Genomic DNA, 25010 nt, shown 5'->3' on the forward strand with positions numbered 1-25010 from the left:
ATGGCCGAAAGCTGCGCGGCCCAATAATACCTGCGAATGTCGGGAAGCGCAATGCCCCCGTCGTACCAGGGGAGAGTAAGCTTAGCAAGAGCAATACGCGCCCGCCCGTCCCACACCAGTCTCCTCTGCAGGCTCTCCACCTCCCGAAAGTAGGCCACTGGGATGACGTCGAAGGAGTTCTGGAGTGCATAGAGGAACCTGGGAAGGGACATCATTTTGAACAGCGCGGCCCGACCCAGCGGGGACAGGGGCAGCCTGCACCACCGGGCCGTGTCCTCTCGCAATCGCCGAAGTGGACGCAGGAGATTCTGCTCATAGCGAGCCACCGGGTCCAGCGAAACGTATATCCCCAGGTACTTAAAGCCGCTCAAAGATACTTGGATCGGAAGCCGAGGCGGCAGGAGAGGAGGACCACCGGAGATCGGATAGACGCAGGATTTAGACCAGTTGATCGTGAGACCCGAATTGTTCCCAAAGGAAGTCAGAACGTCAAAGAGGACGTTGAGCGACTGCCGCGGTGAGGTGAGATACAGGAGAATATCGTCCGCATACAGCGAGACCCGATCTTCGAAGCCCGGGGCCCACCGGATCCCTCTAAGCGAGGGCTCCCAGCGGAGCCAAGCAGCGAGTGGCTCCAGGGCGAGAGCAAAGAGCAAAGGGGACAACGGGCATCCCTGCCTTGTGCCCCTGCCGAGGGCAAAGGGCCGAGAGACCCGCCCATTCACCACCACCTGAGCCATGGGTCCCGTGTAAAGAAGCTTCACCCAGCCAATAAATCCTTCCCCAAAGCCAAATTTAGCCAAGACAGCCCAGAGGAATGGCCACTCGATGGTGTCAAAAGCCATCGTGGCATCCAAAGAAACCAGCACGGCCGGTTCGGAGAGGAGCTCCGCCCTGGCAAGGGCGCCGTGAAGACGCCGCAAGTTAAGAGCGGTGTTACGATGCGGGATGAAGCCGCATTGGTCCGGATGAATAAGATCGCACACGGCGCTCAACAGACGATTGGCAAGGACTTTCGCCAGGATCTTAGGCTCTGCATTTAGCAGTGAAATAGGCCGGTAAGAAGTACAGCGGTCTCGCGGCTTGCCCTCCTTGGGGATCACGACTATCGTGGCCAAACGCTGGTCGGCCGGAAGGGAACCCGCCGCAAGAGACTCACGGAACATGCGACTGAGGAAGGGCGCAAGCTTGTCAGGGCGCAATTTATATAGCTCAATGGGCAGACCGTTGGGACCCATAGCCTTGCCCGAGCGAAGGGAGCGGATCGCGGTCGCTATTTCATCCGCCGACAAGGGGGCGTCCAGCCGCTCACGGTCCTCAACGGACAGGCCGGGCAAGGCGATATCCCTCAGTAGAAGGCGAGAGTCGTCCTCATCCCTGTCAGTCACTGGGGAGTACACAGCCCGGAGGTGGTCGGCGAAACATTCCACAATCTCATCCGGCTCAGTCACACACACACCATCCGCAGCACGCAACTCCGGGACCACACGATTCACTCTCTCCTTCCTGTCCAGCCACGCGATCAACTTTCCCGCCTTGTCCCCGGCGTCGTACAGTCGACCCTGCTGCTCCCTATACATAGTTTTGGCCGCGTCAGTGACCAGGGACCTATATTCAAACTGTTTCAGGCTGAGGGCATGGAGCCCGTCCGGAGTGACATTCGCCTCCAAGGCCGACTCCAGCCCCGAGATGTCAGTCTCCAGCCTCACCACTGCCTCACTCTTGACCCTCTTAGCCACCACTATCTGGGAGAGGGCGTGTCCGCGGATCACGGTTTTAAAGGCTTCCCACAGGGACATTGCAGACGACACCGACCCCTCGTTATCAAGGAAGTATTGGTCCATAGCCTTAACCAGGCTGTCACGAGTCGTAGGGTCTCGCAGGTACCATGGGTTAATGGGAGCGATCCGCCCTGCAGACCGCGACCCGGTGTCAAAAAGAAGCCACAGCGGAGAATGGTCGGAGATACCCCGCGCCAGGTGCCTGACCTCTCGAATCCGACCAGTCTGCGCCGCGGGCATAAGGAAGTAGTCTAACCTAGAGAGACTCCCATGCGCCCCCGAGTGAAAGGTGAATTGACATTGGGTCGGATGCATTAATCTCCAACTATCCACCAGGCCGAAGGTCTCCAGCATCCCACCCAGCCATGCCTGGGCAGCGGGGAGGGTCCTTGGTGGGTGACGATCCAGTTCACCCGAAACCACAGAATTAAAGTCCCCGCCCATGAGCAGGAGACTGTCCGGAAGGTCAAGCAGCATTCGACCCAAGTCAGTGAAGGTGGAGTTCTGGAGGCCCGGGGGGACGTAAACTGAAACCAGGGTAAGGGGCTGCCCCTCCCACCTCCCAATCAAACACACATAGCGCCCTCTGTCATCCGAGACTATCTTAGTGATCTCCACCGGAAGTGAGGTTCGCAGGAGAATGCCCACCCCCCTGGAACCAGTTGTGAAACCAGAATGGGCCACGAGGCGGTATCCCCCCCTGTTCATTGCATGACAAACATTGCCAACCAGATGCGTCTCCTGGAGAAACACCACATCAGGAGTCAAACGACGCAAATATTGCAGTACTACACCCCGCTTGATACGGTCCCCCAACCCATTGACGTTCCATGACATAAGCCTCAACCCGTCCCCCCCCATCCCCCCCAATAGATCAAGGGTCCCCCAGCCTGCAGCACAGTTCCCAGATGTGGACAAAAATCAGTACCTCGCCCTGTAAACAAAAAACACACAGCAAAACAACCCCTCCTCCCCCCCAACCCCACCCCACCAACTCCCCCCACCCTGCACCCCTGCGGGCCAAAAAACCCCCCCAACTTGCAGTGTGCCTGTCGCCCCACTAACCCCATTCTACGAAAAGACCCCAGAGGAGGTAAGGGACCCGTCCCCGCCCGCCCCCCTCACTGGTCCTGGTAAAACACAATATACAAATGAAATAAGACCCAACTGTGCAGTGCAAAACGGCAAAATCAAGGACCAAAAGTCATTCTAAAGGGGACCCGTCACCCGCGGTGCCCGCAGAGGGTCCGGGACGGCCACCTCCGTCCGGCAGAGAGTCCAGCCAGTCACTTGTGGCCACAGGAGAGTCAAAAAAGGCTGTCCGATCCCCATGTTCCACTCGGAGTTTTGCAGGGTAGAGCATCGAATACTTTAGGCCCAGCTCGCGGAGACGACGCTTCACCCCTTGGAATCCCATCCGCTGTTTCTGGACCAGTTGCGTGAAGTCCGGATAAAAATTGATGGTCGAGTTCTCATGACGAACCGGGCCGTGGGTCCGTGAGGCCTGCAGAATAGCGTCGCGGTCCCTGTAGTGGAACAGTTTGGCCACGATAGGCCTCGGGGGGGCCCCCGGCCGTGGCCGACCGCCCGGAACTCGATGGGCCCGCTCCACGGCAAAGAACTTACTTAGGCCAGCCGGGGACAACTGTTTCAGGATGAGTTCCTCGACCACGAGGTCAACCGGGCGGCCGTCGGAGGACTCCGGTACACCTATGACGCGGATGTTGTTGCGTCGGGCCCGTCCCTCGAAGTCCTCAAGCCGCCGGGCCATATGATCGTTGACCACCCTGATGTCTCCAAGCGCGGCCCGCAGATCCGACACCTCCGCACCGAGGGTGGAGGTCCGTGTATCGAGAGCCTGGACCCTCTCGTTAGTTTTGGAGAGGTCGGCCCGGATCAGGGTGACATCAATCGCGACAGTGTCAATCTTACGGGCCAGGGCCTCATATTGCGTCGCGATGGTTTCCCTAATGCCATCAATGGCGCCCATAATGTCCTGCAGGGATAGTTCCGTAGAGACGGTCGTGCCTCCCCCCGCAGTATCCGAGGGGAGGCCAGCAGCGCCAGGGGACCCCCTGCCCTGGGTGTAGCGGTCCATGTTATTGCTCTGGACTGCTCCCCCGCGGAGGGAAGCTTTGGTCTTGCGCCCCTCGGGACCCCCTTTGCCCCCCATGTGAACACGGTCACTCAAGGGGACCTCCAATCAAGAGGTGTAAGGGCACCAGCAAGAAGACCACAAAATGTCGGTATAGGGGGACCGAGGCGATAGGCACTCTAGTGGCAGGTGGAAGAAAACCTCGTGCAGAGGCCCAGGAAGCACCTCGCCACCCCGAGCGCACCCGCCCGCTGGTCTCCTGAAGTCCAAAACCGAAACCGAAAGTGGTGGATCGGCAGCTGGCACCGCGCTGAAGCCGCTGTTGTTCAATTGCAGCCCGGCCCCTCGGGTCACCTTCACCCCGGTCACCTCCGTCGGGTGGGTCCCAAAAGTTCCGACGACGACAACTCAGGATTCCCAGGTCCGATTTGATTTTTGAAAAGAGATATATGCTCAGCTGGTCTTTATCTCCCAGATTCCATAAGCCACGTCAGGATATTCTCAGGATAAATTCCGAGGAGCAGAAAGGGTCCGGGGAGCCCTGTGCTCACGCGACCATCTTGGATGCGCGCTAGGCTCCTCCTCCGTTTCTCACCAATTTTAATATGTTTAATATATATAGGGAAAGACCTGTAGAAGTATGAGTGGTTGTATAAGTGTGTGAATGGATGATTTTGTAGGTGCGTAACTGACTCTTTAAGTGAGTCATTAAATGTATCTTATTGCAGACTAGTGACTAAACTGTGTAAATGTTTGTATGTGTCTGTTGGTGGTGTATAAGTGGCTGCATGGTTTTGTGAATAGCTATATGAGTGACTATATGGGTTATTGATTGGTTGTCTGAGTATCTGTATGGGTGCCTGAGTGTTAGTGTGGGTAGGCTGTGAGTGACTCTGTGCATAGATGTGTGAGTGGGTGATTCTATAGGTGCATGGTTTTAAGAGTGCATCTGTGATGGACTGTATGGTTGAGCGAGTGTATGTATGGGTGTGTTAGGGATTGAATGTATACCTCAGTAGTACATTTATGACTAACTACATATGTAAAAGGCAGTATATGTGCGTGTAACAGTATATAAATGAGTAGATATGAGAGTGTGTGATTGTGAAAGTGACTGTATGGATGAGTGTGTGCTTGTATGAATGATTCTATAAGAGGGTAAGAATGTGGTACTTTTTTATGATTAATTGAACTTGAGTGTGTATAACCACATAGGTGAGTAAATGGGAGTGTGATTATTTGCATGACTGACTAGGTGTGACAGTACCTCTATGGATCATTGGTGTTGTGTGAGTGTCTATATAGGTGTATAAATAAATATGATAATCTTGTATGGAGTGACTGTAAGTATGAGTGACTGTACAGGTGAATGAGTGGAGGTGTATGTAGACCAAAGAGTTAATAATTGGGTATGTAGCTATTGGTATTGCAGTATGTATGGTTTTGAGAATGGAACTCTTATATTTTGAGTCGGTGTATCAAAGTTTATATTAGGGTGTGAGAAGACGTGCTATTTTTTCACATGAATGATGTCATCAGTGATGTCATTTGAGATGTTATCAGTGATGTCATGAGTGATGTCACTGACCATGTCATGAGTGATGTAATATGTGATGTCATCAGCAGTGGATTGCGGGCGCGCGAGTTATAGTTAGCTGAATTAACTATAACGGGGGAATTTCATTGGTTTTTTACGAGTGAAATGTCCAGCTAACTATAACGTGTGTGAAACCTATGTTTTTTTTCAGTGAATTTGAAAGGTTTTTTAAATGCTAATTCCTAACTATAACGTGTGTGAAACCTATGGTTTTTTTCAGTGAATTTGCAAGGTTTTTTAAATGCTAATTCCTAACTATAACGTGTGTGAAACCTATGTTTTTTTCAGTGAATTTCAAAGGTTTTTTAAATGCTAATTTTTATTTTTTTTATTATATTTTTTATATATTTCTTTTTCAAAAATGTCCCCATGTATACATTAATAAATTATCTGTTTCCTTTAATTTTGTGTGGGTCATTTTTTTTTTACTTTGAATTTGGATAAAGTTGAACAGCATAGTTAATATATTCTATTAAGTTTTGTCCACTTTATATATTTTTTTTTCTATAAATTTTTAGGGTGCGCACTCAGAGCGCGTACCTAGTACGTTTGCGTACGTTTTTCATGTATGCAGGCGTACGTTATCTACGTACGCATACATACTTTTTAGTGCGCGCTCGCAGCGCGCACCCAGTACGCATGCGTAGGTTTTTTGCGTACGTATGCGTACATTATATACGTACGAATACATACGTTTTAGTACGCGCTCGCAGCGTGCACCCAGTACGCATGCGTACGTACGCATGCGTGTGTCGTACGTGCTCCACGCGCTACACTCGCGTATACGCGTAGAGTACGCGTGCTGACGTTCGCGCATGCGCGCGTGCTGCGTATAAGCGTTACGTACGCGCATAATACTTATGCGCATGCGCGCGTACGCGCATGCGTAATTGCACCGTGCGCTTTCTGAGCTCGCTCCGTGCGCGCACCTTGGGTTATGTGAATAATAAAACAACACTTTTCATTGGTTTTCATTACTTTCAGTTTCATATTGTTTCAACACCACACCCAATCCCCTCATGGCAAGTTATGTGATCAAGAAACATCACTTTTCATTGGTTCAAAGTACTTTCAGTTCCAGATTCTTCCAAAACCACACCCACTACCCTCATTATTAGTTCTGATTCCCTTGGAGAAGGAGCTACTCTGTTTTTGTGAGACAATGGCAGAGCACCAGCCACCTTCTGAGAGTGAGCAGGACACTCTTGAGAGACAGAGGCAGAGGAAGCAGAAAGACTCCTTTATATGGCAGTTTTTCACTTTTCCTGAGGGACAAAAGAAGGTGAATGCACCAAAGGTCACCTGCACACTGTGTCAGTGCACCTTGTCACGTGGGAATGCTAATAAGAAGTACTCTTTTAGTATTCACACTATGATGAGGCACGTTGAGGCAATGCATCCTGTGACTTTTCGTCAAGCTTTTGGAGCAAACCCTCCACCTGCTCAGCCGAAGACATCTGCAGCAGATCAGCCGAGCACATCTTCGGCAGCTCAGGCGAGCACTTGTTCTGCAATGTTGCCTACACCTTCTAACACACCTCTGGATATTCGTCCTTGTTTTGGGAGGATGAGTACACGGTGCACGGATTGTGTTTTCTTATTTCTGTGGGTGAGACCAGTATTGATCTCATTCAGAGGAAATTTGAGGAGCACCCTTGCACTAGGCCATAGTTTTCTTTTTTTTTTTTTCGTTTTACACAAAAACTTGTTTTTTGAATCTATTTGCGTTTTTTTTTTGGGGTGCGCGCACCCTGCACGCACCCAATGACATTTAAAAAAAAAAAAATCATTTTTCTTACTTTTAGTAAACCTTCAAGGACTCCCTGACAAAGAGAGGGGAGTGGCAAAGTAATTAAAAAAGAGATGGTGTACATTTCACACATGAAGGGAAGAGAGTCTTCCTATTAAACTTTAAACTCTGCATCAGTACTTACCTATAGGTACCCTAAACCTATCAAAAAAGATAATAGCTCATTTTAGTGCTGCATTTGAATTGGCTGTATTTACAAGGAGAGGAATAGACATACAGAGTGGATTATCCTCTCCTTGTAAATATGGAAGAGCACCCTGCGCCACTAGTACGTCAAGAAAAGTGACGTAGTGGTGGTGCAGGTGGCTTGTAAATCTGCCCCAGAGATGTTAAGGAAGTTAAGGGTAAAACAGACAAACAGAGAGTGACAGATACAGAGACAGAAAGCAAACAACTGAGAAGGAGTAAGGCAGTTAAAAAGACTAAGACATATGGATACAGAGAAAGAAACATGGATGAAAAATTAGTGATGGAGGTAGTAAAGGTAGGGGACTAGTAGAGAAGGAGTAAGGGAGTTACAAAAGAGTAGTAAAGCAGGAAGAGAGAGTGAGAAGAGAAATGAGAAAAGCAGAGTAAGGAGAGGTGAAGAAAAGGAAGCATGAAACGAAAGCAGTGACACATACAGATATGTTAAACTTACCTGACCATCAAAGTAAATTATTTACAAATAAATGTTTTCATTTAATTGCAAAGAAAACTGAATAACATCTTCTAAATTTTTTTTCTAGTTCTGAAAAAAAGAAAAAAAGTATTAATATTCAACAATACACTTTATTAAACAGTACATGTTTTTTCATATTTAGCAAAGCAATTTTTTGCCCTTTTTTTGCTGTTTTCAGAATGTTTTGATTTTCTCTGAAAATAGTGAAATCAATTGTATTCATCATTTAACAGCGGGCAAAAAAAAAACAATCTGAAAGATTGTTTAAAAAAGCCCCAAATGTATCCTCACTAAAACATACCTTAATAGAAATGTCAAAAATACCTTTTAAGAACAATAACAATTTTCAAGCAATAACGTCTGTAAACCTTGTTGCAAAAGAACATTTTCCAAAATAATGTCTGTCAAAGAAGTCCACAATTGTTTGTTTTACCTTTCCTTAAGGCCAAATGGTAAGTTTAAAATCCCTTTTGAGTGAAATATCCAATTTTAATCCTTTTAAATTTTAATAATGCTTTCTTCCGATGATGATGTTAGTATTTAAAATTTGGGTTTCAGAAAAATTAAGTAAGAATTGGGTAAATCATAAGGCAAACGTTGCTTGAAAATCAATTGAGAATCATTACACAGTGTCCATCCTTTTTCACATTTAAGATAAACTGTGTAATGACCAGAAGTTATAGAAGGACCATCATGAAAAATTATTGCAACTGTAACAAAAGTTTTCCCGGATATGGATAATTGGTTGCTAACAAACTTCTTTAGTAAAGTTTCCAATTTTGTTCCATCAGCTCTACAACGTTGTACCATTAAAATTACATACTGTCCATATTTCTTTAAAAATAACGTTGACAACATTTCAGATTTACATTGAGAACATTCCATGTTGTGATTAGCATCTTTAACTAATTTACTAAAAGTCACTGTTTTACTTTCTGGTAATGGTAAATATATGAACCTTTCAGAATCAACATTACTACTGCTTGTGTTCATACAATTATCACAACAATGTTCCCATGTATAAGAGACACCAAACAAATTTTCTACTTCTACTCCTTCATCTTCCAGTACCATCAGGATATACATCAAGAATTCCTGTGCATCTTGCTGGACATTTTGTGTAAACTGTGTACATCCAGAACATTCATCTAAAAGATTTCTAACATCAGAAGCACTTTCTATTTTAGTTTTATCATTACTCAGCTCCTCATAAAGGAGACTCAGCAAAGAACAGAATCTTTTTTCATGATTTAGTATTATCTGCTCTTGCAAAGTTTCAAGATAAAATACAACATTCAGCACTACATTTGCGTAGCAGTTGACACCAGAGCTATTTTCAAAATGACAACCAACAACCTCTTCCACACTGTCCTTTTTCTTTTTGCTTGCAGTCACATCACTGTCTTTTTGTTTTCTCTTCTGTACATCCTCATTACAGATATTCTCAAATCTCCTTTTCCGACAAACAACACGTTTTTCAAACACAGGATACTGACCTAAATGAGGAGCATAGCTTTTTCTTAATCTATTATACTCCTTTACACAGTTTGCATCAGCACTTACTTTTGAGTCATCAAAGTCTATCATGAATAAACAAGATAATTTTTTCACGCATGACAAAGCAACATATGCCATACCTTCTTTGAACACAGTAGACCCAATGTTTACAAAAGCACTATCAAAAGTTAATCCTTGAGACTTGTGAATAGTTACAGCATATGCTAGAGAAATCGGAAACTGCTTCCTACATACATATAAGTCTTTCACTAGCAAAAAACGAACTGAACAACGACTAATCACTTTAACCTCTTCAATCTGATCAAATTTTATTTTTAAGAATTCAATTCCATCTTTTTTCTGGTACTTTACAAAACCCACAACTTTACCCATAGCTCTATTCACTAAACCTTTTTCTACATCCAAATTGCGTCTTAAAATTACTCTACAGTTCATACACACATAAAGATTCTTTTCCAAACCAGCTGTTTTTGAAATGTTTTTCTCCAGAGAATCCAATTTAGTAGCCAATTTGCCTGTCAATATAATAGTTAATCGTTCATGTTGAATTTTATCCACAGCTTCCAGTTTTATGATCTCTTCATTTTCCAATTTCAAAAGTTCTTGATTGAATACAGAGCATTCATGTAGTGTTGGCATTAAGCAGATTACAGTATTTTTTCAGCAATTTTCTTGTATATTTTCTCAGGAACTATTTCTTCTGTTGTAAACAAATTACTCAGCAATCGACTCTGTAATGCTTTTCTGCCATGTTCTGTGAGTAGTCCAATTCTTATATCTTTCAGAATACTTGCATAGTCCTCATCATTGGCTTGCCTCATATTGGTAATGAGTTCCTTATACTCAAAATATGTCCAAATATTTACATTGCCTATACTTCCTAACGACTTTTTCGTGTCTTCATGTGTAAGAGTATGGAATACCGGTTGTCCTTTAACTGGAGTAAGTTGCAAAAGATCCCCAAAAACTATGACGTGTTTTCCTCCAAATAACACGTCATACTCTGTCTTCAGAATTTGCTGCATTCTTAAATGCACATAGGCAAGCATTAAGTTTGATACCATGCTTACCTCATCAATAATGAGTACTTTCAATTTCTTCAATACTCTTGAAACTTCCAAGCATGCTTCTCCTGCTAGTTTGTGGTACTGTATTTTGTTCTCATGCTCTACTGGTAACATTAGCAAACGATGTAAGGTAACTCCTTTTATGTTATACGCTGCTAACCCAGTTGGAGCAGTAACAACACAAGACAAAATGGAATCCATTTTCTTCTGTAGGTAGCTTCTAATTACATTAATTAAGAAACTTTTTCCAGTTCCAGCTTGTCCACTCACATACATCCTGATTGGTTCAAATGATGCGCATGAGCACTCTTTCTTTTCATGTAGTAATCCGTGATCAATTTTTTTCCTGACTTCTTCATAAATTTGTTTTTGTTCTTCATTCAGTTGCTGCTCCAAATATGTTAAGTCTACTAATTCTTCCTGAGCTTGATTCATAGCAGTTTCCACTTCATTCATGGCTATTGCTGCTTCATTTTCTACGGTTGGTTGTCCTAGAGGATCTTGACTGAATGTCCCAGAACTTTGACTGTCTTGAGAACTGTCTCTAGCTACTTCAGCTGCAGTTGTTGCTTCTTGTTCAATTTCTTCATTTAACATTTGAACATAAGTTGTGAAAGTACTGCATTCTATGCTGTCTTTGCTAGCACTGAAGGAATCTTCATAACTCTGGAATTCTCCAAGTAGTTCGTCCTCTGAACGCCATGGTTTAAACAGCTGCAAAAGTGCCAAGTAGTAAAATTGCTTTTTGTCAGGAGTGTCGCAACTCAGCTTCCGGTGATTTATCAAACTTCCTTTTGTTTGCTTCAACAAACATCCTTCCTCACCACTGACTTTATATTTTCCATTGTTGATATCTTCTGTGGCATTCCGTTTAAAAATGAAGTTCTGCATCACTTCATAGAGACACATGTTCTCAAGGTGATGACTTATTTGTGGATAATATGTGTCCAACATGTTTGTTCTTAAAATGTCTGTACTTTCTGGTTCGAACTCTGATAAATATTCAATTTCTCGAATAGATTTCAGTACCCGATTTCGCATTCCTGCAAGGCCTAAACTTACCCAAATTATTCTTCTGGATTTCGAGTACAGACTGGCAGATGATAACCTATCTGAGCATTCGTAGGATCCAATTTCTCGATGCGATAACATCTTTAAACTGAAACTGTATAGCTTCTTACTGACAGTCTTCTCGTGAGAAATCTCTTCCCACATTTCCTTCAATTCCGTTTTCTCAGATTTAGTGATGTAAGATGTGACATACCGAGCAACAGCAATAGAATTGTCAGCCACATACTGTATATCCATGTTAGCATTCCACATGGATAAAATGACTGGGTTGTAGTCATTTATATATTTTGACTCTTCTTTTCTTCTTAGGTTGTAGGTATTCTTAGGCGATTTTCTTGTAATAGTATGTCGCACAGCTGACATAAAACTGTTTACTCTTCCTTTTGAAAGAACAGGTCTTGGAAATCCAAATCGACATTTTGTGTAGAATTTATCTTTACTCTTGTACTTTCGTCAACAGTATTTTCCACACCGATGACTTTGGAAACGTAAAACTTTCTCTTTTAAGTTTTTCTCTTCTGTGCTTTTAGGTATAGCACATGTTGCATATCCTTCAATGAAAGATAAAACTGCTTCATCAGCATCTGTTCCAAATTTTGGGGCATCCTTGATCCACAACAGCATATGAATATGTGGAGCACCTCTTGCTTGGTACTCTTATCTCCAAAAGAAATCCACAACTTCTCCAAGAGGTGGATTTTTTTTATTGCGGATGAAGGACATCATAGCCTCAAATCTATGATTGAAATATCTGCAAACATTAACCGGATCTAATGAGCACAATTCTCCTGCTGTCTAGTATTGGATGTTTTCAATGTTTGAATTTGCCTCTCGCAGAAAATCCATTAAATCATCCCAGCTCAGGGTAAGGAACCATGTAGGAGTTCCTAAATTCCGTAACATACACTTCAATTCTCCATGGCGTCGGTACCAATATTCATTAGTTCCACGCTGACAAGCCATCAGATTGATCAATTGAGATTCCAAATGATCATCTCGCTGTTGCACTTTGTTCATAAAATCCTTTGCAGACACATTATGTAGATGTACTCCAGTTTTTAAAATGTGATTTACTGCATAAGATAGTGCAGACAAGTCACTTTCAAATAAAAGATGGAACAAATAAGGAATACTTTGACGAAATCTGGGATCTTCTGCATATAATCTTGTAGTCCGATACTCCGAAGCAGGAATCTGTACTGAACGTTCATCATATCGTCCACCTTCTCCTGTAGGAAACAGTTGGGGAAAACAACGAGCTTCCAAGCTCTCCTCCCATACACTCACAGGAGTTCCTTTTGCTTTCTTCATCTGAAACAGATCAATAGCGTTTCCCATAACTTCTTTAGAATGAAGAGGATGTATGCTGAAATGTTCATAAATTTCTTCTTCTTTTGACTTATCCACTTTTTCAATTTGCCCAGTTGGTATTCCTTTGTCTTCTAGTATTTCTTCTTCATCTTCATCCATATAAATGGCTTCATACCATTTATTATTTTTTTTCAAATACAAATTTGCTCTTTTTTCTTTTCGTACATCCACCTGCTCCTGCCAAATTTTCTTATTCTTTGTAGGTACACCATTAACCAGAATAACTAATGGTTCAGTTCAAAAGTATCTGCATCAATTGTTTCCATATTTTTTCTCAAATCCAATGGCAAATAGACAACTCTTCCTTTTAAACCTCTTTGTAAATGCGAAGGAGGTAATTTACCTGTTTTTGGCTCCATACGCACTATGGTCTGAAACGGATGGACACATTGAATAAGTATAGACTCATACGTATTTAAATCCGAAAGCTTTGGAGGAATTTCAACCAATTCGAATGTATTATGTACAGCTCTTGCTGGCATTCTATTTTCTTCTAACTTGTTATAACAGTATTTACAAATACGCGGATCTTCACCCAAATCAAAACAATTTTCCAGAAATATATATGTTGCAAAATCTTTCCACTTATAATTATCTTCATTTTCACTTTTTTTATACAGATCAACATTCCTTGTTTGAAATTTGTAATGGCTTCTCCGGCAACAAATACAAGTAATATTTGGTGTTTCATTAGAGATGATAGCAAATTTTGTCATTTCATCTTCAAAATTTTTACTAACAGTAAGTTCTACATTCTCTTCTACATTTTCATCAATAACTGTGTCATTTTCTGCACTTTCTTGTTCTGGTCCAAAGTAACAAAACTGAATCTCATCAGTAACCTTCACTACATCTGATACAGATCTACGGAACAGAGCATTATTCAACTCATTCAACTTTAGTGCTGAACTTTTAGCAAAATACAATGTTCTCACAAACTTTCTCATTTCAGTATGATGAACAGCGAGCATCCTAAAATGGTGAAAAACACTTTGACACACTTTCCTAGTTAGACAAGCCAGAGAATGTCCTTGCAAACCAGTATTCTCTCTCACTCTGCATGGATCTAGTCTTTGAAACACCTTAATTTTCTGTTTGTCACTCTTTTTACTATATTCTCTTAGAAAGTCACGTAATTTATCAATAGATTCCTGACGCACAGTACAAATACTACTACAATTCCAAGTGTACACTGGGGCTTTAGGACGTCTCCCCATAACCTCATCAGCCATCACTTCTTCCTCATTTCTTGGAACCATTTTCTCCTTTTCCATTACACAACCATCCTTAACTTCATATGCTCTTCCATTGGTGTCAACTGCATGCAACAAACTATTACTTTGAAGATAACTCTCTTCATTAAACAATGGTTCAGTACTTAAACTATGCTTCCATTCTCCTAAGAACACTTTACAAAAGTTATTTTTTTTGACTTCTCTTTTCCTTTTGCTTTGTGACTTCATTGCATTGACTAATTTATCTAATCTACGCATCCTGTTCAAAATTAAAATGAATATTTTTTTTTTATTTCTAATGCCTTGGTAACAATATTTTCTATTAATTTCTTTTTCTTACAAAATTTGGATTTTTTCTTATACTTTTTCACATCCGTTAGCAAATTTAACATCACTCTTCTCTGAAACATTTTTCGACGAATGTTTTTAAAATGTATTTTCCGTGTTAAGTCACTCTTTCTTACTTCTGAGTCTACATTAGCATTTTCTTTTTGCTGTCGACTCTGTTGTTGTTTTTTACTTGAAACACTGTTTGAATTTATCTTTCGATAATTTTTTTTTTTTTGAAGATATTTTTTTAAAATTCTTTAGTTTGCTTACCAGAAGACTTTTTCTGTTTTCAAACACACGCTTCGCCTCCTATTTTTTTTTACCAGTCGTCTTCAAATATAATTGTTGTTTCTTTTCTTTTCTCTTTCTTGATTTTATAGGCATCTTTATATTTTTTCAGTGTTGCTCAGCAATACCTGCAAAAAACTAAAAAAAAAATACCTTTATGTAATTTTAATTCATTACAATTTTGTTTTTCAACTTTTCAAATCCTATCACATGAGCTGATCCTTTCCTACGAGTCCAAGTCTTACAAAACAAGAGAAACATGAATTAAATCTCTGACAACAATTCCTGTGTGCACACAGACTCATGGTGTGATTCTAGGCAGAAAACGATATTTGATTGGCAATTTGAAAGCACATTTACTTCTTTTGAGGAGCAAGTGATAATTACTGAAACAGCCTGACATATTTCCGTTATATTTTAGAGAGGCAAAAAAGAGCACATGTCCTAACAGCTACTTGAGACCATCAGCATGTGTTACAGGGTGAGTTATTAGAGTAGAGCAAAGGAAATGAGCCTTGATGACGTTGAATGTGTTTGCGTTACACACTGCTATTTGAAACACAACACAGAGCTGAGTATTATGCATGGGACTGTAGGAGAAGCTGCTGCATGTGTGCAAAGAGTGTGTTTTTGGAGATTGTGTATTGTCAGTTGCAAGAGAGATCTGCATGGAGACTTTTACAAGTGCATGAAGACTGCAGATATGTGTGTAAGAGTACATATTTGCTAAAGGTTAATTGGAGTTTTGTACATGTAGGAACTACCTCACCCATTGCAGGAGTAGAAGGACAATCTACCCTGTTGATTTGAAATGTGTTACCATTTGCCTCTCATTTTTCTCATAGTGATTTCTGCTGACTGCTAACCATCACATTTGAACAAAAAAAAACTGGCCCTTTCCTGAAAGTGCAAGTTTTACAGAACAACAGCAACACAAATAAAATCTCTGACAACAATTCCTCTGTCCACTCAGACTCATGCTATGATTCTAGGCAGAAAACGATATTTCCTTTGGCAATTTGAAAGCACATTTAGTACTGTGGATGGAGCAAGTGATAGTTACTGAGACAGCCTGACACATTTCCCTTATATTTTAGAGAGGCAAAAAAGAGCACATGCCCAACAGCTACTTGAGACCATCAGCATGTGTTACAGGGTGAGTGATTAGAGTAGAGCAAAGGAAATGAGCCTTGGTGACGTTCATTCTGTTTGTGTTACACACTGCTATCTGAAACACAACACAGAGCTGAGTATTATGCATGGGAGTGTAGGAGAAGCTGCTGCATGTGTGCAAACAGTGTGTTTCTGAAAACTGTGTATTGTCAGTTGCAAGAGAGATCTGCATGGAGACTTTTACAAGTGCATGAAGACTGCAGATATGTGTGTAAGAGAACATCTTTGGTAAAGGTTAATTAGAGTTTTGTACATGTAGGAACTACCTCACCCATTGCAGGAGTGGAAGGACAATCTACCCTGTTGATTTGAAATGTGTTACCATTTGCCTCTCATTTGTGAGATAGTGATTTCTGCTGAGTGCTAACCATCACATTTGAACAAAAGAAGCTGGACCTTTCCTGAAAGTACAAGTTTTACAGAACAACAGCAACACAAATAAAATCTCTGACAACAATTCCTCTGTCCACACAGACTCATGGTGTGATTCTAGGCAGAAAACGATATTTCCTTTGGCAATTTGAAAGCACATTTAGTACTGAGGATGGAGCAAGTGATAGTTACTGAGACAGCCTGACACATTTCCCTTATATTTTAGAGAGGCAAAAAAGAGCACATGCCCTAACAGCTACTTGAGACCATCAGCATGTGTTACAGGGTGAGTGATTAGAGTAGAGCAAAGGAAATGAGCCTTGGTGACGTTCATTCTGTTTGTGTTACACACTGCTATCTGAAACACAACACAGAGCTGAGTATTATGCATGGGAGTGTAGGAGAAGCTGCTGCATGTGTGCAAACAGTGTGTTTCTGGAGACTGTGTATTGTCAGTTGCAAGAGATAACTGCATGGAGACTTTTACAAGTGCATGAAGACTGCAGATATGTGTGTAAGAGTACATCTTTGGTAAAGGTTAATTAGAGTTTTGTACATGTAGGAACTACCTCACCCATTGCAGGAGTGGAAGGACAATCTACCCTGTTGATTTGAAATGTGTTACCATGTGCCTCTCATTTGTGAGATAGTGATTTCAGCTGAGTGCTAACCATCACATTTGAACAAAAAAAGCTGGCCCTTTCCTGAAAGTACAAGTTTTACAGAACAACAGCAACACAAATAAAATCTCTGACAACAATTCCTCTGTCCACACAGACTCATGCTGTGATTCTAGGCAGAAAACGATATCTCCTTTGGCAATTTCAAAGCACATTTAGTACTGTGGATGGAGCAAGTGATAGTTACTGAGACAGCCTGACACATTTCCCTTATATTTTAGAGAGGCAAAAAAGAGCACATGTCCTAATAGCTACTTGAGACCATCAGCATGTGTTACAGGGTGAGTGATTAGAGTAGAGCAAAGGAAATGAGCCTTGGTGACGTTCATTCTGTTTGTGTTACACACTGCTATCTGAAACACAACACAGAGCTGAGTATTATGCATGGGAGTGTAGGAGAAGCTGCTGCATATGTGCAAACAGTGTGTTTATGAAAACTGTGTATTGTCAGTTGCAAGAGAGATCTGCATGGAGACTTTTACAAGTGCATGAAGACTGCCGATATGTGTGTAAGAGTACATCGTTGGTAAAGGTTAATTAGAGTTTTGTTCATGTAGGAACTACCTCACCCATTGCAGGAGTGGAAGGACAATCTACCCTGTTGATTTGAAATGTGTTACCATTTGCCTCTCATTTGTGAGATAGTGATTTCTGCTGAGTGCTAACCATCACATTTGAACAAAAGAAGCTGGTCCTTTCCTGAAAGTACAAGTTTTACAGAACAACAGCAACACAAATAAAATCTCTGACAACAATTCCTGTGTGCACAGTGTCTCATGGTGTGATTCTAGGCACAAAACAGTATTCCTGGATGATACCAGGCCCTTTCCTGAAAGTGCAAGTTTTACAGAACAACAGAAACACAAATTTAATCTCTGACTACAATTCCTGTGTGCATGTTGTCTCATGGTGGGATTCTAGACAGAAAACAGTATTCCTGGGTCATACCAGTACACCGTAACTTATGGTGAAGACATACTCCATAATATCTTTCAAGTTCAAGGCACTTAAATATCTTCCTTAACATGAAATGTAAAACACAACTTATAAATTGGTAGGAAAAAGTACCATGTTATTTTCAAATGTATTTTCATTTGCCACACACTTTTCAGATAGTGATTTCTGCTGAGTGCTAAGCAACACACTTGAAAAAAAGAAACAGCCCTTTCTTAAAAGTGCAAGTTTTACAAAACAACAGCAACACTAATTAAATCTCTGACAACAATTCCTGTGTGCACACAGACTCATGGTGTGATTCAAGGCACAAAGCGATATTTTCTTTGGCAATTTGAAAGCACATTTAGTACTGTGGTAGAGTAAGTGAAAATTACTGTGACAGCCTGACACTTTTTTCTTATATTTTAGACAAGCAGAGAAGAGCACATGTCCTAACACCTCCTTGACACCATGACCATGTATTACAAAAAACAAGCTGCCCCTTTCCTACAAGTGCAAGGGTAATAGATCAAGACCAACACAAATTAAATCTCTGATAACAATTCCTGTGTGCACACTGTGTCATGGTGTGATTCTAACTCCCAATGCATTTCGGGTTCAATAACAACCCTTCTTCAGGGGCTAAATGGATACAATCTGTGATTTTAATGCTTGTTATGGTTTCTTTAACGTTGTCTTCTAGATCTACAAACAACAATCAAAAAAGCTCATGAGTATCAAATGAAAGGAGGCGTTGGCTGTTTTACACATCAGAGATTAGGATTTGCACATTAGTAGACCCTACTACCATGCCGAAAAAGTGCTCGAAGAAAGGAGATAATACTGTGAAGTGTTTCAGTGAATGCGATTCAAACCAAGTGTTTGAAATCCGAGTTAATTTAGTGGGAACGCCCTGTGCAAGACCACGAGTTCCGTACGGGGTGACTTCGTATCAAAGATATATTTACCGGTCAGTGCTTTGGTTTTCTGGCTGAACTCAGTTGGCAAGTGATGATCTGTAATGGATGTGTGAGAGTGAGCTTCAAATCGGAATACACAGGTGTTATGAAACGTTAAACGTGATCTTGGGGAACATGCTCTTACCAGCAGTGAAATCGTAAATGCGACTCCCCTGTTTCCATGAATTCGTTTTGTTAAAGCGTCAGCGTGCTAAAGGAATATGAAAATCGAATTCAATTTGAAGTTTATTTGGGTATCGGAGAATAAATCTGTGAAGGGTTGAGGATTGCGAAAGCAAAACTGTGTCTCACCTGTTTCCGTAGTGCAAGAGCATCTGTGAAGTACGAGTGAAGCTTTCCAATGAATCGCGTAGAAGGCGTGGCGTGTAACGCCTGCCAAAGGTATTTAATGACGCGTTCATCAAGTATAAAAATGGAAGACAGACTCCTAAACTATGACGGGGGCGTTTCAACTAGCCCTGTTTGTTTTAAGAAAAGGTGCCTATTGATGAAATGACAAATAAAGTTGTATAGATAAAAATAAAAAATGGAAATGTGAGGAGTGTGAGAACCAAGGGTGATAGGATGGTGAAAAATAAAAATGAAAATAAACGGAGGGGTACTGCGTGCAAATCCTTTACAGTTGCTTGAATCTCAGTTTTGATCGTGAATTAAGCTGATATAAATGATTAAACAAAACATAACATCTCGTAATGGTCATTTAGACCTCCTGGGATCACTGTGCCAAGAAACTTAATCCAATAAGTTTCTCTGCATGCTAAAACCGTGTTGGTGTCTGTGTGAGTGGTTGAGAAAATGCGTTCTAGAATTGTAAATCTAAGTTGTGGAATTGTGTGTTGTGCTTGTGTCCAATGTGCTGCTAAGGAGGAATTCAAATTTTTATTCCGAATTCGACTCTTGTGCTCAATAATCCTAGTTTTAATTTTGCGGCTGGTTCTGCCAACGTATACCAAGCCACAGGGGCATTTAATGGCATAAATTGCCCCCTCTGTGTTGCAATCCGAGGTGTGGTGTAAAGGAATCTGTTTTCCTGTGTGGGGATGGGTAAAAAAATTGCCTGTAATCACATTGCCACATTGGCCACAGTTGTGGCATTTTTTCATTCCTGAAAATTGTGTAGTCCTTCTGTGGGTACTCGTTTTTAGCAACTCCTTCAGATTTTTGGAGCGAGTATGTGCAAAAATAGGAGGTTCCTGGAATAAACCAGAGAAATCTGCTTCAGACTCAATAATGTCCCATTGTTTAAGAATGGCAGATTTAATTTGTTGAGCTTGGGCTGAAAATTTAAGTACAAACACTTCTCTTTTTGTTGGGTTCTTTTGAGTTGTGGACAACAAGTCCTTACGTTTTTTTGACGATACTTTCAATTCAGATTCCTTGAGTATGTCTTCTGGATAGCCGCGTTCTTTGTATTTTTTTATCTGTAGTTTTATGTCATTTTCACATTGTTGTGCGTCTGAAGTTATTCTTTTGACTCTGATGAGTTGTGATACTGGCAGATGTTTTTTTAGAGAGTATGGGTGTCCGCTTTGAAAATGTAGAGTATTGTTTACATCTGTAATTTTGTGGTAAACAGTTGTTGCAAGATCTTTCTCAGTTTTGTGAATTTCAATATCGAGAAAATGGATCCTTGAAGGTTGAATATCATAAGTAAATTGGATTCTGGGATTGCAGAGATTCAGTTCCGTTATGCTTTGTTCCAAAAGACTCTTTGTGCCTTTCCATACTACTAGTATGTCATCGATGTAACGAAGAAAAATAACCGCATTGGTGCGCCAGATCGGATTTTTTAGTATGTGCTGATGTTCAAAGTAGGCCATGAATGTGTTCGCGTACGATGGGGCTCCGGGAAAGCCCATGGAAGTACCCGTGATCTGTAAATAATACTTCTCCTGCCATGAAAAATAACTGTGATAGAGAGAAAAATTTAATAGTTCAAGAAGAAAAATGCTTTTGTCTTTTGGTATTGATGATTGCAATAGTCTCCATTCCACCGCTTCAAGTCCCTCGTTGTGTGCTATGGACGTATATAGTGCAACCACGTCTATGGTACACAACCAATGCTCTTCTTCAAAAAGGTGTTACCGCTTCCAATTTGAGCAAACAGTCGGTGGTGTCTTTAATATATGTCTCCCATGATTGTACCAATGGTTGAAGATGATAATCAAGATAACGTCCAATTGTTTCATGAATGGACCCACAGCCCGAGACTATGGGTCTAAAGGGAGGATTAGTCTTGTGCTTATGAATCTTCGGGAGCATATATATGTGTGGAACTTTGGGTGTCATATTGAAAAGAAATTTACGTGTGTTTTCGTCGATGTGACCATTGTCGACTCCCCGTTGTAGGATGTTGGTTAGTAGTTTCAAAAATCCATTAGTAGGGTCTTGTTCCATCACAGTGTATGTGTCCGGATTGTTAACATGTTCATTGACACTCGTCACGTAGTGATCAGTGTCAAGAACAACTAGGGCTCCTCCTTTGTCGGCAGGTAAAAAAGTTAAAGCTTTGTCTTGTCTCAGGGTGTTGAGAGTCCGTGATTCTTTGCGAGATAAGTTGGAATATCGAGGTTTGATGTATCTGATGTTTTCCAGATCTTTTTTTACTAAAATCTCGAATGTGTCTAATGATTTATGAGAAAGTGGAGACATGAATTTGCTCTTGGGTCGAAAAGGTTGTGTGTTGAAATCGCTCTCTTCATTGGAGGTGTTGATGGAAAAGAACCATCTTAATCTTAGTTTCCGCATGAATTTGAACAGGGATATTTCTGTTTCCAATTCATTGGAGATGTACGTTGGGACGAATGAGGTACCTTTGTTTAAGACATTTAGTTCTTCTTTATTCAACCGTTTTTGGGAAATGTTCACAACTAAGGTATGGTCTTCTTGGTTGTCCTCTGTGGTCTGCTTTGCGGATGTTTTTTTGTTGTTTTTTCCCCGGCGAGTGCGTTGTCTTTGGTTGCGTTGTTTTTGTCTGGAGGTGTTTTGGACGCTTGACCCTCCCCTAAAAAAGACAGTTTCGAGGTGGAGGTGGAGGCTGCTTCCTCGTGGGTACCACTGGTTGAGGTATGTGAACTTGCTTTGGGTCGTTGGAGAGATAAATCCTGTTCTGTAACTAAACTTTCTTCTGAGGAGGTATTTTCGGGTTTTTTATATGAACGTTTTTGGGCATATGCTTCAGCCCAAGAGTACACCTCATCCAGTTTGTAGTCGATAGTATCTCTCTTAAACTTTCTTGTTTTTCGTTCATGTACTTCTCGTGCATGTGTATCAAGTCTTCTGTTGATGTCTTCTAGGGTCTTATCCCACTGTTCTAGTTCCATTTTTTGTGTAATTTCTTCTTTGAGATTGTTGATTTCATTTTCCAAATCTTGTAATATGACGGATATTTCCTCAACTATTAACAAAATGAGGTCCAGGGAGCATTTATTTAAAATAGCATACCATCTGGACCTGAAGGTTTTGTTGTATTTGAACAACATAGGTTTCAATGCGATCCTTAAACCCCTTGGAATTCTCTTTACTTTGTGGTATTCTATGAGTGTGGTGGCGTGGAGACGTTGGTTAATTTCTTTTCTCATCAGGTATTCTAATTGCCTTAGTTGTTGTATCGTAGTTCCAGAAGAAGAACTAAAAGTGCGTGTATCTTTGATCAAGGAATAGATAGATACTGCTTCTTCTGTGGAATATGCCTTTGTTTCTGCTTGATTTGTTGTTAAATCGGATATGTCTTTCCAAGACATGATTTCAAGGGTGCTGGTTCACTGAGGGCACAATGCTATGATTAATGACGTTTTTTGAGGTGAGCCTCAGGCAGAAAACAGTATTCCTGGGTGATACCAGTACACCTTAACTTATAGTGAAGACATACTCCATAATATCTAACATGTTCAAGGCACTTAAATATCTTCCTTAACATAAAATGTAAAACACCACTTTTAAAGTGGTAGGAAAATGTACCATGCAATTTTCAAATGTGTTTGCATTTGCCTCTTTTTTGTGAGTAACTAATTTCTGCTGAATGCTAACCATCACACTTTAAGCAAACAAACTGCCACTTTTCTACGAGTTCAAGGCTAACAGAACAACAGCAACACAAATTAAATCTCTGACAACAAATCCTGTGTGCAGACACACTCATGATGTGATTCTAGGCACAAAACAGTATTCCTCAGTGATACCAGTACACCTTAACTTACAGTGAAGACATACTCCATAATATCTTACTAGTTCAAGACAGTTAAATTTCTCCTAAATCACAAAATGTAAAACACAACTTTAAAACAAGAATGACAATTCTATTATTTATATCAAAATACACCACATACTTCCCCTCTCAAACTCATAACTCACCATTAAAATTAATTAGTTGTGAAAGAAATGTGGCACTCAAACAGCAGATTATCAGAGCCAGAATCTCAGAGCTGTACACCTCTCTCCTCTCACCACAACCAGTAAATGGCAATTTTTCCCTCTCTTTTTTCCCACATATACATGTTAATGTAAAATCACAGTCCTGCCCACATTTTTTCAAATGGAATCACACATTTCTATTGGCTGCAACTTTCAACCCCTTTCCAAATCATCCCTTCCCCCAACATGACTTCTGCCTGCTACCATAGCAACAGCTCATAGAACACAGGTGTGAGCAGAGAGGTCAGAAGTTCAGCACACAATGTTTCAAATCCAAAGAGCAAGAGTGCTTGACTTTTCAAACCTAACAGCAAATCCAAAGTAATGTTCAGTGAGAATACATTTTTCTGTACCAATCCAAAACATGCTTTTAAAAATTTAAACATACAGCCTAGTTTTAACTGTAAAATGGTTTGAATCAGCCAATGAGTGCTTTTTATTAAAAAAAAGTATGTATGCCTCCATTTTTCAACTGTCTTTCTTTTCATATTGCCATTCTACTGAAAGACACCTCCTGAGTGCATCCTGTTCTCCGTGGAAGATGTTCACAGTGTGGATTGTAGGTCATAGCTATGTCTTCTGGAGTGAAAAGTATGCAGAAAAAAGAGGTATTTTCAAAGACCTTGCTTTGCCAAATGTAGACATTAAATGGATTGGTCAGAGAGGGTTAAAGTGGCACCAATTAATGCCTTTGGTGAAAACCTTTCTACATCTCCCACAGCCTAACCTTATTATTGTGCACTGTGGTGGAAATGACCTAGGCACTTTAACTGGGGTAGGTCTGGAAATGCTCATTAAGGACACCTTTCTGCAATTGATGTCACTTTTTCCACAAACTGCCTTTGTATATTCTAATATATGCCAAAGGCAAAAGTGGAACTGGTCCAACCATTATTGTCCACAGAATGACAAAGCAAGAAAGCACGTCAATAAGTCTGTTTCTGCTTTCCTCAGAGACTATGGTATGGGTTCTATATACCACAACAACTTGCGTTGCAACATGCAAGACATTTATAGAGGAGACGGTGTACATTTCAATGATGAAGGGAACAGAGTCTTCCTCTTGAACTTTAGACTCTGCATCGGTACTTACTTGTAGGTACCGCAAAACACTTAATAAACACAAGGGCTCTTTTTAGAGCCACCTAATATCTAAACACTTAAACGTGATTTTTAATTCTATTTTTTTTAATGTTTTTTTTCGGGTGCGCGCTGGGTGCGCGCACCTCGTGATGTTTTTAAAAAAAATTAAAATCTTTTTTTTTGCCCTTCGTGGTCCTACTGTGACCCCCTTACAATGGCTAGGGGGTCAAGAACTCCCTACCCTGCCCCCTATTCATGGTCTCCACCTTTCCTTTTCAGTGCGACAGACAAAATGGCGGCCGACACTTCCTGATTTCGACCGATTCGAATGTTTACTGACATCTAACAACCAATCAGAATTACGCTTGCGCACGGCAGGGTGCGCGCACAGGGCTTGCTCAGTGCTCGCACCCTGCGCGCGTATAGATATTGATATGCTTTTAAATGCTATTTTCTCAGGAAATACTGAACAGATTTACACCAGACCTGCGAAAGGCACTTCCTTGACCTTATGGCTACCTCTCTGCCAAATTTCAAGTAATTCTGTTC

This window comes from Triturus cristatus, chromosome 11 (genome assembly GCF_964204655.1).
Source record: "Triturus cristatus chromosome 11, aTriCri1.1, whole genome shotgun sequence".
Classification (NCBI taxonomy): domain Eukaryota; kingdom Metazoa; phylum Chordata; class Amphibia; order Caudata; family Salamandridae; genus Triturus; species Triturus cristatus.